Source organism: Photinus pyralis, unplaced genomic scaffold (genome assembly GCF_008802855.1).
Source record: "Photinus pyralis isolate 1611_PpyrPB1 unplaced genomic scaffold, Ppyr1.3 Ppyr1.4_LG3b, whole genome shotgun sequence".
Taxonomy (NCBI): Eukaryota; Metazoa; Arthropoda; class Insecta; order Coleoptera; family Lampyridae; genus Photinus; species Photinus pyralis.
In genome coordinates, this window is record NW_022170510.1 from 5714490 (window position 1) to 5727470 (window position 12981).

Consider the following 12981-nt stretch of genomic DNA (forward strand, 5'->3'; position numbering starts at 1 on the left):
GATAGGACGAAGAAGTCCTATAGAATGGCCAGCACGATCTCCAGATCTGACACCATTGGATTTCTTTCTTTGGGGTCATTTAAAATCGGTTGTGTACAAAACTGAACCAGCTTCCATAAATGATCTTCGCTACCGGATAGTCAGGGAGTGCCGTTCACTTTCCAGGGAAGTGTTTAAAAATGTTAGAAATGAATTTGAAGACCGTTTGTGGTATTGTTTAGAACAAAACGGTGAACATTTTGAACATTTTATTAAATAAAAGTTGTCTATTTGCGGAGTTCAAATTTTAGTGTAATAAATTGTGAATGGGCAGTTTAAATGTACCAGTGTTGGTATTTCTGAAAAGCATTTTTTAAGAGCTTTCCAATGATGTATCACAAGTGATACATCACAAATCAAAATTTAGGCATGGGGGAGGCGGGGGGTACGAGGTTGAAGTTGGTTCCTTCTTTATATGACCATTTTGGTTCCCCCTCGATTCTACCGAAACGGTTTTGGCCATTTTGTGATACCTCTAATATAAAAAACGATATCGCCCATTGAAGGCTTCAACAAAAAATCTACAGATAAAAAATACGTTAACTTCATATTTAAGGGGGACAAAGCTATACAGAAATGTTCAGAAATCTATTCACATTAGTTTCATATATCATAATCCTTTCGTCGATGAACCCACTGTAGATTACTGTTGAAATCCGGTATTCAAACCAGCAGATTTTTACATAAAACGGACACTACAATTACTACAAACAAACTTTACGTACGGTTCTGTATTTTGGATACAAATTTAAATCAATTTCAATATTCAATACAAGAAATGTTTCAATTAAAGTTTTTTTGTTACTTAAACGATGAACAGATTAATTCTTTTCATAGTATTCGTAAAAATAAAGACTACATCAGAGTTAATTTTTTATGATCCTTTAATTATTATTATGAATAATGTGTCATAAATGAAATGAGCCTTTAAAAATCACTATTCACTCTGTATGTATGTAGATATGTTCCTACAGATCTCAAATACGGTAGGAATTTTTGAAATTTTTTTGATACCTTTTTTCATATGTAGATTATATCGATAAATGCCAGGATAAATGCAGAATAAGCCATTTATTTATACCTTTTCGGAGTTAGTGAATGTGATTGATAACAATTAATAAACGTAAACGCAAAAGTCTTTCATAAAGTAAAGACAGGAATATGCCTTATGAAGTAAGAAATCATAGTTTCCGCAAAAATTAGTGAGGCTTCCTTGAATATTAGTAATGTGAACTTCCTTCCAGCAACCTTCTACTTTTAATACCAAAAGAATGGGTTAAAGGAAACGATTCTCGTAATTAATCTAAATAACATTGCATCAACAATACAAACTAATATATGTAATTCCTGGCCTAATCAACCCTAAATATCTTCGAGGTGGTCCGATACCCTTGCTTAATAATAAACTAATCCCTGTGAGCGATATATGGCACCATCAGTATAAGATATGTCCCATTAATTTCATCTCGCCTTTCCATCTAAACGCTCCTGCCGGAAACTATCACCCCGTCCGTGTAATTTGATGCTTTGAAATTATATTTTGCGGTGATCCGCCGTACATAAAGAATTCCGGTGCGGTAATTTCGGTTAGCGTCGTTGTTTTTCAAAGTTATGTAAGGGTTGGGATCGGCCAATTACGAAAACAAATATTTCTGCGAACAACAGAGTATACCTTCGTTTGATGGGCGTGTCGCGTTTTGCACAAAACCTGGAAGAATGAGAATGTTGTACCCTTCCGTAAATCTATTTATCACTGTCAGGGCGACTTGTCGAAAATTGCGGCTCGAGGAGAAATCGGTGTGACTATTTTAATAATAATAAAGAAGTGCAATATTTTATAAAGAATGTAGGGGTGAGACCACCGACCAGGTTGATTATAGAAAAGCGTTTAGTTTGGTCATTGTATATGATTATCTGCTATTGATGTAACTTAATCGAATATTTGTTGGCGGGTGACTGTGCAGAAACAAAATAAAATGAAGTTAAACGGTTGTTAATTCTTTCAGATCTGAGCTCTTCATAATCTCTTGAAGATTTCGATTTCCTAAAAGAAGCCAATTTATTGATGAAATTAGAGTTAATAAATAAGCGTTACCCTTGTTTCTGCGTAACCTCCTACCGGCTCGGCCGAAAATTCCTCCTGTTTTTCCAAAATATTAACCGGGGGTAGCAATCATGGAAGCAAATCAACCATCTGTTGCCACTTATATATGAAGCAGCACGCCACATCCAACCTCTTTGCGACCATCGCCCTTTGGAAAATAATTCGTTATTTTCTTAGCCCGATTATAACGAGTGTTTTGACTGTCGCAATTTTAAGTACCTGTCACTACGATCTGCGATTTTTGTCGCACCACCGCTCTAATTTTTAAGTATGACGTACCCACCTTCACCTATAATATACAAATGCCGAACATGTGTGGAATAGGACCGGGAATCGCATTTCTACCTGACCGGATCTAAATAATATCAAATGTAACGGGTTTCATAACTCCCATTCATTTGGTGGTTGACTGCTGGGTAGAAAAAATGAACCTCTCTTAACTTGAAGCCCGGTCCCATTCAAATATCAATTAACCAAATTTTTATTAGATCTCTTCGATGCCTTTCCGGTTTAATTTGCTTGATTGTTGTGCGTATTGCGTATTTGGATAATGACGTAATGGCGTACTTCGTTAATTAGCGGGTCCCACTCATCAACTGGTACTTGCGTGGCCGTAATATTGACGTTTCTTTACGCAAAAATTAGTATTATTAACTGCGTGTATATTCGTGTATAATAACTTCATAATAACTTCATATTCATTTTAAAACCATTACTTACCTATTTTAACAGACAACAATTTGAAGTCGTGGGAAATATTGGTAGGTATTGTTGCATTTTTATTTTTCGCACATTTTTGAAAACAAAAATACGCCATTATTGACTGGCTGGCTGTTCGGCCGAGATCTCAGCAATTACAATAGCTCTACTCTTCAAATTTTCACTAAAAGCTTTCTGCTATAGTGCTCTAGCGTATTTTGACTTAGATTACTCGTGAGATAGATAAAGTTTGCTAATAAACTACTGATATGAATCACCAAAAATGCGCTTTCTTCATGCAAATGCTGATTTGCCACTTGTTTGATCAAGTCCAGTTGCGGTATAATCAAATTTTTACTGTTGCTGCATGTTTATGAAACCAGAATGAGAATTTTCCACTCAGTTCTTTTTAATTCTGTCGATTGACATCACAAATAGTGTAAGGATAAGAATTTAAATCGTTTATATTATTTCGCAAGTAAATATAGAGATCATTATCACCTCCAAAAGCAAGTGTGATCTAAAGTTTATACTGACCTTATTTACTTGAAAACTGTAATTTATTATTCCAATGTATTGTACCAGGTATTTAGACACCTTCACTTATTCATCTACTCTAATCTTCCTGGTAGAACCCCATCTTAAACAATGGCATGTAATATTAATATGCATTGCCACTTGCCAGAACTGTGACATTAATTATAATTCATTATCGAATGTTTTAAGCTCGAATTTATTTTGCCTTCGTTCATAGAAATGCTTTCTACTTTGCAAGATTAAGTGTACTATTATATATACAAGTATCCTTTTTTGTTACTGTTTGTTTACTTTTTTTTTACTGTATTTATCTTTTTCTATAATAGTGTTTATTTTGCAGTATATAAATTATAAAAAGTAAATATAGATGTGTATAGCATCTATATTTACTTTTTATAATTTATTGTTCATACAGGGTGACAATTTGAAAACTTACCACCCCCCATATCTTATTAAATAAACGAGATATTTAAAAAAATCAAAATCCGTTTCGGTAATTCGGAGGGGGAATCACAATGACATAGTTGGCGACGCACCCCCTCCAACCCCCTGCGCCCCAGCCACCCCAACTTTTAAATCTTAAATAGTGACCCCCCATGTGTGATACGTCGTTGGAAAGCTCTGAAAAAATGCTTTCCAACCATACCAAATAGCATTACATTTAGGTTAGTAATTATCGTGCAAATCAAAAAATAAACTAATATAATACATTTGAAATCTGTCGTATTTAAAACGCAACCGGCGAACATAGACGAACTAAGACAGAGAATAATTCAAGAATGTCGAAATATTGCAAAACCAACATTGGAAAGGTTCGACAAGAGTTTGAGAATAGATTATAACGCGCGATCAAAAATGAGTTGCTGTCGAGTCGGCTTTGGAAGTTCAAGTTAAATACGATTTTCCATGTTTATTTTTTGATTTGCACGATAATTACTAAACTAAATGTAATGCTATTTGGTATGGTTGGAAAGCATTTTTTCAGAGCTTTCCAACGACGTATCACACATGGGGGGTCACTATTAAGATTTAAAAGTTGGGGCTGGGGGTTTTGGCTGGGGCGCAGGGGGTTAGAGGGGGTGCGTCGCCAACTATGTCATTGTGATTCCCCCTCCGAATTACCGAAACGGATTTTGACTTTTTTAAATATCTCGTTTATTTACTAAGATATGGGGGGTGGTAAGTTTTCAAATTGTCACCCTGTATAATAATTAATAATAAAGAAATAATGTTGATAATGTTGAATTTTTCACAGTTACAATTACAAACCAATTCAAACAATAAAGTTAATATTGTGTAGACTTTTTTGAAAATGGTATAGCTATTTTTTTAGCTTTCCATTTAAAAAAATTATTTGCACTACACTTGACTCTTAAGTGACAGTTGTGAAAATATGCATATAATCATTAAATGGACCCTTCCATAATTATGAAATTTGAGATTATCGGAACTGGTAGATACAGATTAAAAAAGAAGTGACCTCTCGGCTACACCCCAACTCGTCTCGTTTATGCAGTTAAACTCCAATATATTGCCCCTGAAGTTATTCGTTTGGTCGGAATTCTATTGTTATCCTCGGACAAAATTTACCCCTTATTAAACTAATAATTCTAATTAGTTCGCGAGAGTCAATAATTTGTTATGATACGTCCTTTCTTTCTTTTTTTTACTCTTGTTTATATTTATTACTAATGATTTATTTATTATCTACATTCAAGCAACGTTGCTCCCGGTTAATAGTTGTATATGAATTGGTAACCATTCGAAAACCTTCCTCGTTAATAACTATTTGAAAAAACAGTTGTATGACGTCACGGCGTTAAAAACTCATATTTAGTGTTGATCACTTTTACATCTTTTATGCCTAATGTACACTGCCAAAATTTTACTGAAAGCAACAACAGTTTTGTCGAAAAATTTTTTTTTGTTTTTTAACTTTGATACTTTTTTTGCCGTTTTTTGGAATAAAACCTATCATAATTTTTGGAGGTTGTACACAGAAAAATAAGGTCTTTCAAATATCCTAATTAAATAGGTTGCTATTTGAAAATTTTTTTTTTCAAAAATCCGATATTTGTCGTTTCCGCATGTCTAATATATTTAAGCATATCCAAAATTTGAACAAAAACCGTCGAGCCGTGTTACCTCGGAAAATAACCAACGCACGTACGCTTTAAAAGTAGCTTAAAATGGTCTAAACTTCGACGTTTGATGTAATTTTAACATGTCCAAAAAACGGCGATCGCTAGGAATAGCTAAAAATTAGAAAAACAGAAAATGACCGCCAGCCGTAAGGAAAGAATAATAGTCTAGGCTATACAGGGTGGCCATTTGAAAACGAAACAGAGCCTATTTTGAGGACCTCAAAACATTTACAAAAAAATCCTCGGACCCCTCAATTTTTGATCCAAGGAGGAACCATTTTTTTGCTAGTTTCGCCCCGCTGAGGGCAAAGTCATAGCGGGGGTGACAAGTGCCCCCAAAATTTAAATCGAATAGGGGGTCGAGTGATACCTTATTTTGAATGTATATTTATGTAGATTATAACTCTTAAGATTTAAATCAGTTTTATTTTAAGTGCTCAAAGCTAAAATCAATCAAGTAAATGTTGAAAATGTTGACCTTCGACTTCCATACAATAATACAGGTTTTGTTCAAACCTTTCCCGTACATTTTGCAAAACTTCTGGGGTGATTTGACGACATTCATTAATTATTCTTTGTCGCAAGTTCTCTAGCGATGTTGGCTGACTAGCATAAATTTTAGTTTTTAAAAGTCCCCATAAAAAAAATCTAACGGACTTAAGTCCGGGGAACGAAGAGGCCATTCAATAGCTCCTCTTCTTCCAATCCATTGTCCTGGAAACGTTTGGTTCAAATATTGACGAACCCTTGCAGCATAGTGGGGTGGCGCACCGTCTTGCTGAAATACTAGACGATTTTCCAAGTACTCGTTGTTATTTTCTAGTATCTCCACTAATGCTGGATGAATCGTATTTTCTAATAACTCCAGGTACATCTCTCCTGTTAGATTGCCAGGTAAAAAGAAGGGGCCTACGATATGGTTACCAAAAATGCCTGCCCAAACATTCAATTTTTCGGGGCGTTGTGTATGCACCTCACGAAATAGTCTGGGATTTGAATCAACCCAATAGCGACAGTTGTGACGATTCACAGTACCGTTTAGGAAAAAGGAGCACTCGTCAGAAAAACATACATTAAACAGAAAGTGTTGATCATTTGGCATAGCCACCTACAGGTATTAAAAAGAAAAAAAACAACAACAAAAAGTACGGTTCAGAATGTAGGAGAACAACATTTTTTGTATTTATTGTTTAATCCAGTTAAATTGTATTTTTACCAGGAAAGTTGTGGGGTAGTTTTGATTTCTTTGATGCCATATGTTTTTTGGGGTGCTGAATCCGAATCTGAGGTTTGCTAACAAAATTTCATGACGCAACATTGAAAAAAATACAAAAGAATTTGAAAAAGATATTTTTTTGTCAGTTTTGTGCTTACAACTGGAAAACTATCAACTTTTCGAAAATAACCTTCTTATTCAAAATTAAAGTACATAAAATTTCCTGCAGATTCCACTATTTAGTTTTTTTCTTCGATAAACCGTTCGGGCTCAAGCGCCAGTTGAAAATTGACGTATTTCGGCTGTCTCCACAAAACATAGTTTTTTCGCACTAAAACCTTAAATTAATATTAAGCGTTGTCAATAAGTGAATTCCTTGCATTTACCTACTATTATTTGAATTTTATATGTAAGGGTGGTTTTTTCTCATTTTCATAACGTTCGAGGTGTTTATTGTAGTCCAGAATTGTATGAAAAGTTAATTTCTAACGAACAACAGTATATCATATTATATTATTTATAATATATAATACTTATACTGTGCTATCTAAAATTATTCCCACTCTCTTCCGAACCAGATAAAGAAATCACAAAACCCTACCGTAGCATATTTGGATAATTATTGTTGAATTTGGGAAAGTGGCGCTGTGGTCATTATTAATTCAAAAAATTCAAATGGCAAAAGGGGTATATTGATTTCCTATTCAACGGCATTATCCCTCTTGCTCCGGTGTTCTGAAGAATCACGTACTTCTCGGAGTGGGGTAACGCAAGTTATGTCTGCTAACAACTGAACCCGATTTATTTCTTTTCTGTTTACATGTTAGCCAGCGACAAAAAGCGAGTTCATGATTTTGGACTGTCCGTCCGTCCATCTGTGTAACTTTGTGCGCTTGTGTATGTATGTGTATGGGAGGAGGGCCTCGAGACTGCAAACGTAGGTGCACGGGGACGTAAAGGGCCTTGGCTCATCTGTGAAGGAGTGGGAGAGTTTTATACCAGACGGAACAGCTATAAAATCTTTTGAGGAGACCGGTAGACAATGAAAAGTATGGATTTATATTTGCACAGAATAATAATAAAATAATAATAAATGATGAGTATTTGCGGATACAGCCGAAATACGCCAATTTTCAACTGGCGCTCGAGCCCGAACGGTTCATCGAGGAAAAAAACTAAATAGTGGGGTCTGTAGGAAATTTTAAGTACTTTCATTTTGAATAGGAAGGTTATTTTCGAAAAGTTGATAGTTTTCCAGTTGTAAGCACAAAACTGCCAAAAAAATATCTTTTTCAACTTCTTTTGTATTTTTTTTAATGTTGCGTCATGAAATTTTGTTGGCAAACCTCAGATTCGGATTCATCACCCCAAAAACATATAGAATCAAAGAAATCAAAACTACCCCACAACTTTCCAGCTAGATGCCCGTTTGAGCACAAATATCCTGTATTAGTTGTATTAATTTTTGTTATTTAACTAATTCATTTACAAGAATTTTTTTTCATAAGAAAATGTTGACACATTTTTGCAACTTTTATTAGCCCCTGTATCGGCTAGTCATATTAGTAGCGATTTAAAACTGAAGGGTTATAATCCACATAAAAATACCTTCAAAATAAGGTATTACTCGACCCCCCATTCGATTTAAAATTTTGGGGGCGGTCGTCACCCCCGCTAGGGCTTTGCCCTTAGAGGGGAGAAACTAGCAAAAAATGGTTCCCCCTTGAATCAAAAATTGACGGCTCCGAGGGTTTTTTCGTAAATGTTTTGAGGTTCCCAAAATAGGCTCTGTTTCGTTTACAAATGGCCACCCTGTATAATATTTTTTGACACAAAAATTAGTTACCGGTTCAAACCGGGTTTTTCATGCAAGTGAAATGATTAGAAATTAGGGAAAAATAACTAAAATAGCAAGTAGCAACATGTTTGGGAAGACATATTTTAACAAACAAAAATAAAAAAAATATTATTTCTATAGAAAAACATCGAGAAAATCGCCAAAAACTGAAAAAACAGTTTTAAGATATACACGATTTTTGACATGATAAATCACCGTGTTGGATTTTAATAAATATTTTTTCGCAATTTGTCTTCTTGCTTCTCTTTAATATTGCTAAAATATTCTCTTTTGTTTCCTTATGCTCAACTGTTTTAGTCAAAACATCTTTATTATTAGTTCTCTTTTCTGAATTTTTACCGCAATAAAAGCAAATTCGAAGTAAAATCGAATTATTTTGCTTCTTGAACAATTTGTTTTTGTTCACTGACTCTTCTTCCTGCCTATTTTACAGCTGAAGCAATTACGCTGGGCCTGTTGAAAAACTTGCAAAATCTGCAACAGACCCAGTGCAATCGCATCAGGTGTGAAACAGGCAGGAAGAAGAGTTAGTGAACAAAAACAAATTGTTCAGGAAGCAAAAGAATTCGATGTTTGATTATTAAAATATAAGTCCTTACGAAAATTTTGCTACCTGGAGCATCTGTACGATGGAAAAAAAATAGATTTTTCACCCCCTTGAAGAAGATGGTTTTTTTTCAGAAATCGTGAGATCTCGGAAACGGTTCAACGTCTCCTTTTTTATTATAAAACAAGCTATAATAATATAAATAAATTATTTTAGAGCTATTTTAGAGCTATTTAGCTTAGATTATAAGTAAAACAATCAAATATTCAAATTATTCTCATACTCTAAATTTCTAAAATTTATAAAACATAAAAATTTTAAATACAAAATGGAGTTTCTTATCAAAAATCTTATTAAAATCAACAGAGTTTGCACATCATGCACAATAATGTTCATTTTAAGAATGAGGTTCAAATATAGCAATTTGCCCCCATTGGAACCAACAAAGAAGCTTTTTATCTTTAGGAAATTTACCCCAACATAGATTCCCACACCACGAAAAATGTGACCCTGTGTAAGTGTTCATTATTGGCTATATTAACAAAACTGTCTGGTCAAATTTTACCATTGTTGTTCGAAGGGGTTTGATCTTATTACACATTCCAGATTCTACTTGTTAAATCGATGTTTACTTTCGTTGTACCTATACAACCTCTTTGTAAATTTAAATTAAATCATATTAGAAATAGATCGTCACATTTTTATATATGGATTTATTAGGCTTTAATTGAGGAACTTGTTTTTTAAGCGTAGATTGTCGAAAACGTATGATTTGGCAATACATTCCTAGTGATGTTTGAACCCTTTTGTTCCGCGACCGTTATTTAAAGGTGCACCGTCAATTATATTTTAATTGTCGGTATAGCCGTTTCTTTGGATGCGAACAATAAAGGCGTCAAACTGTATCATTAACACCCTTCACTAATTATACACGTTACATCACTAGCAGAAGTTATTTAGCTATAATCCAACAGAATCAAAGACGTATATACGCATTAAGTAGTCAACATGTCCAGCCATTTTCGAGAGAAAAAACTGGATAATATTCCTTAATGCTTTTAATATATAAATTAGATATCGTTTAAACTATTATTATTAGGTAATGCCTTGTTGGTTCTTAATGTCTATATAGAAGGGTATCCTAATAGGATTTTAATTATAATAAACGTACTATTTACATAAACGTTTGTATTCCATTGAATAAATCCATAATAATACTCTCTGAAACGATTAAATATTCTACATTTTAATAAACCCTTTCGTTTAAGAAAAATTTTGGTTGTCGGCAGGGAAAAATATCACCAACTTCTTAGATAGTAATCTGCTGAAAGGCAATCAGAAATAAAATTCACATAATTCATCAGGCACCCGCACAAATTTTTGACATTTGGGCACGGCCTCGCATGCGGAACGGTAACCACCGTGACCACCCATGGTGTTCGCTACCCTTCGATCATTAACCCCCTTCATTTATTTAAAAATTGCGAAAGGTTATTAGGTAACTTAAAACCACAAGCAAATTGTCGTGGGTCCCATTTAGAATTAAGACCTTAGCATAAAATTAGAAAAAAAGTCATTAATTACACGATGATGTTTTTCAACAAAAAAAGATGAGATTGATAATGAGTAGGTGTACAAGATAATGTTTGGTTTTACTACCCGCGAAATTGCTAATTATCTATTTTAAAGGGGTATATACTTAACCCTTTTTCATTAGAAAATCTATTAAAGGACCAAGTAAATTACAGAAATTTTAGAGGGTAACTGTATAATTCTAAAAATATCAATTACACGTCGTGAAGCACGAGATTCCTGCGGAGACGAGGACAATAGGTAAATGGAAAAGGGGACATTTTCAATTTATTAAAATAATTTTGGTTCTCTACTACTAAGTAGGAAATAATTGATATGAGGAATTCTTATTTTTACGTAACTAATCGTGATTATGGTGGTTGAACGTTGAATGATTTCGTTCCTCCGACAACCTTTGATGAAATCTTCAAGTTGGTAGCGATTGTATTATGACCTAGTTTTAACCTTTTAAAGACAATCGTGAATTTATGCGCAATAAACAGAAATAGTATCTAAGTTTTCCGTAAGAAATGCAATTTAGTATAGCGATCAGTGTTGTATTGCGACATTTTTAACACTTTTGCGACGATTGCTATTCTGATTGATTGAAATCAAGAAAGAAGTCCCAAGCAGCAATGCGACTTTCTACGTTTTAATTAATAATACAATAATACGATCGGAATGGAGAAAGGAGTGGCCAAATTTCGCGAAAAAGCGCATAAACGTTTTCATGCGTCTATCACGAAAATTTATATACTACCATAGTGCAACGAATCTACACAATGATACTACAGACGAGCATGAGAAACTATTCCAAATATCGGCGGGTAATGATACCCACCTCTCCAGGCGTGATTCCTAGCAGCTTCGGTTGCCTCGTTACTCTGCCGATCAGATGTTCGGTAAGAAAACTCAACCTTGTTTCAATACATATAATAAATAAGCAAATAGGTAGCTAAAATCAGATGCTGCATGGGTACATAACAAACAACAAAGCAAAACTGCGGCAACAATAAAATATTCGTTAACCGGTAAGTATATAAGATTATAACAATAATAAACAGACAACGTACCTACTGTACAGATCACATAGGCGTGCTGATATGCTTGATAAGTATGGCCATACCCTTAACAAAAGTACTTACGGGTTTGAACTTACAGGGAGTAATGTAGTTGCAGTCGAGCTTGCCTTGGTAAGTTATTTGAGTATTTTATTTATCCTATTGAAGCAGCTTCTGAGACGGTTGTACAGTTCCAGATGGCCATTCAGCCCACTAGATGGCGTGGACCAGGCGACACCACTTTCTAATACGGGGTGACGATAAAAGCTGGTAGGCGATGTACAATTAACACCCACCACTCGCAGGTAAACAATCTTCAACAATCACAGCCAAGCCAAACATATGCATTCCATTTACCGATTCCCAGTTTGAAGGTAATTTATTAAATTAGACAAATAATACAAAAAAAAACCCTAAAAGGTCAAAAGAATAAGTCTTTGGAATTTCAAAGCCTCAAGCCGTACCTGTACAATTTTCGGAAATATCCCTACGTTGAACAATTTCAACCAATAAGCAGTGCAATACACGTACAGGGTTTTTTCCCAATCCAGTCAGCCTTAAAAGAACGAACATCGTTACCAATCTACAATGTGTACAAAATGGCGCTTACCTCAGAACGTTAAGCGATAACAAAACCACACTAAAGGTGAAGAATTGCCCAAAATAAACGTATCCACAATGATACACGGCAATACCAATTACTATCGCTTTTCGTAATTAACCCAGAAGACTGGAGTACTGACAAATTTCCAATAATTAAGGATTTAACGATTTCCTCAAACATGGGAGTGCCACAACGGTCGGTGATCAAAAAGGAAGGATTTTCAACGTTATTATCGGTTTTGAAGATACCGGCTCTGACCTAAAGACCTCCAAAAATTCCTCAGATAAACCAACATAGACGTTCCCTACATTGACAAACATGGCAGGCCGCTTACAGCCCTTAAATTGATGACTGGATCCTATAATAAGTAACCTACTAACCTAGCAAAACAGTTGCTTGCGTAAAAACAGTAGCAAACGGGAACAAATGATTAACAACGAAATTCCTAATGTCTCCGCCACTGGAGATCAATAACTACAATCTACATTCACAAGTATACTATTCTCCGCTACATGCATGTATAACAAAACCTCTAACCGTACTTCATTATGTACAATTATATTTTTCTATTTGTGGGACTAGTTCAAAAATTTAACCGTT

The 12981-nt window shown here is 34.6% G+C and overlaps 2 long non-coding RNA genes across 2 annotated transcripts; one reads left to right on the forward strand and one right to left on the reverse strand.

Moving 5' to 3' along the window:
- The first annotated feature begins 11475 nt into the window (after positions 1–11475).
- Positions 11476–12071, forward strand: LOC116167167. The gene is made up of 4 exons (XR_004144461.1): positions 11476–11618; positions 11668–11747; positions 11801–11909; positions 11969–12071. It is a non-coding gene; the product is annotated as an uncharacterized LOC116167167 (long non-coding RNA).
- A 2-nt stretch (positions 12072–12073) lies between these two features.
- On the reverse strand, positions 12074–12898 carry LOC116167166. The gene is made up of 3 exons (XR_004144459.1): positions 12388–12898; positions 12242–12333; positions 12074–12190 (listed from the first exon to the last, which is right to left on the reverse strand). It is a non-coding gene; the product is annotated as an uncharacterized LOC116167166 (long non-coding RNA).
- Positions 12899–12981: the final 83 nt, after the last annotated feature.